This window comes from Heterodontus francisci, unplaced genomic scaffold, assembly GCF_036365525.1.
Source record: "Heterodontus francisci isolate sHetFra1 unplaced genomic scaffold, sHetFra1.hap1 HAP1_SCAFFOLD_184, whole genome shotgun sequence".
In the NCBI taxonomy this organism is placed as follows: domain Eukaryota; kingdom Metazoa; phylum Chordata; class Chondrichthyes; order Heterodontiformes; family Heterodontidae; genus Heterodontus; species Heterodontus francisci.
This window is the reverse complement of record NW_027141723.1, coordinates 1,664,685-1,668,851: the sequence shown is the minus strand read 5'-3', so window position 1 is coordinate 1,668,851 and position 4,167 is coordinate 1,664,685. Positions and strand designations below refer to the sequence as shown.

The 4,167-nt window shown below is 43.7% G+C and overlaps 1 non-coding gene across 1 annotated transcript; it reads left to right on the top strand.

The window, feature by feature from the left end:
• The first annotated feature begins 2,183 nt into the window (after positions 1-2,183).
• trnas-gcu (transfer RNA serine (anticodon GCU)) lies at positions 2,184-2,265 on the top strand. The gene has a single exon. It is a non-coding gene; the product is annotated as a tRNA-Ser (tRNA).
• Positions 2,266-4,167: the final 1,902 nt, after the last annotated feature.

The window sequence follows — 4,167 nt, the reverse complement described above, 5'->3', positions numbered from 1 at the left end:
AAATTTGTTCACAATCGCATTCGACACGGAAACTGCCTCAGCATTAATCTCACTGAAGCAGAATGTGACCGTGTTATATGTTTCAGAATGTTGTTGCCGTTATTTGTCGCTTTTAACCAAGACTGGGAGACAGGGCAAGGTTGATCCGAGGTTGGAATATATTATCATTCAGGAGCAAGAAAAATCAAAAGGAACAAAATAAGAAAACCCAGTCTCCAGATTTGAGAATCTGTAGATCCGCTTTGGGAAAGTGAATCAGAGCAGAATGAAGGGTGAACTGTCCAGAAGAGATGAAGACACAGCTCAGTCAACACGTTCCCCTGGTTTATGATGCTGGAACATTCCTCACACAGAAATGATTCAACCCAATGACAAACATTCTTACAGCTGATAATTTATGCTACTGATTTAAGGACTGTCTCATGTGGTTCACGGGTGACGACGAGAAGATATTAAACTTTGTTCTATTCAATCTAGCTGTGATAAAGTTTGAATTTTTCTCCCTTTTATGAACAGTATTTGAAGGGTCTCGGTAACAATGTTCAGTGTTGATGAGAGTGGGGTCTGGTTGAGAAGCTGCTGAGTGTGGCAGGGTCAGGACTGGATGCAGGAAGTTCTCTGACAGTCTCCCTCTATCTCTCTAATGGGTTTGAGTTGATTTACGACTGGTAGCTTTTATTTTACTTTTCTTATTTAGAGATATAGCCCCTTCGGCCCACCGAGTCTGTGCCAACCAGCAACCACCCATTTATACTAATCCTACATTAATCCCATATTCTCGACTACATCCCCACCATTCTCCTACCACGTACCTACACTAGGGACAATTTACAATGGCCAATTTACCTATCAACCTGCAAGTCTTTTGGAGGTGGGAGGAAACCAGAGCACCTGGCGGAAACCCACACAGACATTGGGAGAACTTGCAAACTCCACACAGGCAGTACCCAGAACTGAATCCTGGTCGCTGGAGCTGTGAGGCTGCGGTGCTAACCATTGCGCCACTGTGCTGCTGTTGGTGTTTTGATAAATGAAGGAAGTTCCCTCCACCCATTTTGTTTGGGCAGATAGTGTGGTATCAGGATGTAAAGGGTTAATGCTGAAGATAGTGGGATCAACCCCTCCCACTGACAGAGTGATGATGGAACAGTCACGTGAGATGAAGTTTGGGAGAAGAGAGAGCAGCACCAAGGATGCTAGCTTAGCAGGCTTGATGAGTGTGTATAGAGTATTGTGCAAATTAGAAAAGAGTTCTTAGTTCTTTCAGCAGGAACTGTGTCCAGAAAATATCGAGAAACTCACAATTTTATTATTCAGGAGTCGGAACACAGATATTAATTCCAAGTGACAGTTCTGGGACCAATTAACAAAAAAAGTAGAGAATAATATTGCTCACTGATTGAAATCCCCTCGTGAGGAGACAGTTAAACAGGTGATCTTTTGGGGCATCCTTCGATCCAAGGTTTCAGCAACATTTAATCTCCCTTTTTGGTGAAATTCTCTGTTATTTGCAACTTTTTTTTTATCAGCTTTGATGGGCGAGTGAAAAAAACTGAAAAGATTGAACAGTTCCATCCTTTCTTTTCTTCCTTCTCTTCTTTCCATCAGTTTCTCTTTTCTGTCCCAGATCAATATAATGATGAGAATCCCAATTTAATCTGCTGTTTCTGGTGTTTTATCCATTCCAATCAAATCTATCTGTTATTCCACAGTGTCTCTCCATGTGTTTTATTCTGTTGTATTCTCTCACAGTCTGTTTGATGATCAATGTTACATCTCACTCTCTGTTCTGGTGAAGATCAGAAGCAGTGATATCTGTTTACACCACCCAACATGTCGGCCTGATGCTGTGCGTCGCTGATCATGTGGGGTTAAAGCAATTCTTCCAGTCAGTTAGTTCAGTTTTCATTTCATGAGAAATGTGGTCATCATGACTTCATCAGTGACCGAATGGTTCAGGTGTCTGAGTGATGTTAATCATGATGTGATGAAATGATTGTATGTTCCAGTCTTTCCGTGGTGGGTTTTCACACTGAGTAGAAACGTGTTGGACATGGTCTGGAAATGTTTCACACCGCTCCATTCCCAACTTCATTTACTGACAGAAGATATATTTCCATCATTCCACAGCTGGCTGCACAGCCAGAAGCTGTGCTGAAGGTGACAGCTGTGCATCTGCAACTGACAAGGTGGCCGAGAGGTTAAGGCGATGGATTGCTGATCTATTGTGCTTTGCACACGTGGGTTCGAATCCCACTCTTGTCGCTAGTTTATGAGCTGTTTCGTGTATTATTTATGTTGGGTGAGCTCATTTGTAAAATCAGCCTCGAAACCTGTTCTTGTCAATGTCCAGACAGTGATTCCAGAATTGTTTATACTTTATTAAAATTCAGACAGACAATTGGAATTCTTCACCCAAACTGCACTGGAATGAAGATCAAATAGGGATCACGAAACGGAGCAGGATTTTTCCTCGCCTCCTTCCTTCCATCATTACTTTCTCTGGATTTGCACCAAGTGAAAGACAAATGGGAGAAGCAAATGGCGAGGGAGCAGATGCAGAAAATTATCCTTTGGCAAGAAATTTATTTTCAAATCTTCTTGATAGATTAAGTGAGTGAGAAATGCTTTGGCAGATGAAGTTTAAAATGAGGGGTCATCGACTACCGAAGATAGATCAGAGTGTTTTTTTGTAAGAGGTGAGATGTTAGAAACGGCGGAGGAGCAGAGACCCGAATACTGAATTAATAAAAGCTCGTGGACTGGTAGAAAATAATGTGAAAAGTGAACAGAATCTGAAGATTGGAACTCATGTTGCAGTGATATAAAGCTCTGTGCTCCTGAAGTAAATGTCCAAGCCCAGATTGTGGGGAATCTGTGGAGAGTGATTTGGTTTTTATTCATTATTGGGTGTGACTATCGCTGATCAGCCGAGCATTTATTACCCATTCCTATTGCCGTTGAGAAGGTGGTGGAGAGCTGCCTTCTTGAACTGATGCAGTCCATATGGTGCAGGAACACCCACAGTGCTATTGGGGAGGGAGTTCCAGGATTGTGACCCAACAACAGTGAAGAAATGGCGATATCGTTCCAAGTCAGGATGGTGAGTGACTTGGAGGGGAACCTGCAGGTAGTGAGTTCCCATGCATCTGCTGCCCTTGTCCTTCGAGGTGGCAGTGGTCACGAGTTTGGAAGGTGCTGTTGAAGGATACTTGGCGAGTTGCTGCAGTGCATATGGAGATGGTACACACTGCAGCCACTGTTTACTGGTTGTGGAGGGATTGAATGTTTAAGGTGGCGGGTTAGGTGCCGATCAAGTGCACTGCTTTGTCCTGGATGGTGTTGAGCTTATTGATTGTTGTTGAGTGGGATGTATTCCATCACACTCCTGACTTGTGCCTTGTCGATGGTGGACAGGATTTGGGGTGTCAGGAGGTGAGATACTTGCTGCAGAATTCGTAATCTCTGAACTGCGCTTATAGCCACAGCATAGATGTGACTGGTCCAGTTACGTTTCTGGTCAAGATATTGATGGTGGGGGATTTAACGATGATAATGCTTCTGAATATCAAAAGGTAGATTTTTTTTCTCTCTCATTGGAGATGTTCACTGCTTGGCACTTGTGTGGCCAGAAGGTTGCTTGCCACTTATCAGCTCAAGCCTGAATGTTGTTCAGGTCTTGCTGCTTGCAGGCACAGACTGCTTCAGTATCTGAAGAGTTGTGAGTCATCATCTAACATTCCCACTTCTGACTTATGTTGAAGAGAAAGTCGTCAATGAAACAGCTGGGATGTTTGGGTCTAGGACACTACCCTGAGAAACCCCTGAGGCAATGTCCTGGGCTGAGATGATTGGCCTCCACGAACCACAACCATCTTGTTTTGTGCGAGGTACGACTCCAGCAAGTGGAGAGTTTTCCCCCTGATTCCCAGTGACTTCAATTTTGCTAGGGATCCTTGATGCCACACTCACTCAAGGGTGGTTCAAGAAGGCAGCCCAACCCACCACCTTCTCAAGGGCAATTAAGGATGGGCAGTAAATGCTGGCCTGGCCAGCAACGCCCACATCGCATGAATGAATGAATAAAAAAGTGAAGTATCCCTTGTGTCATTGTTTTGGTAGAAAATATAACCCTGGTGGAATTGCCCCTCCCAATCACACCTCACT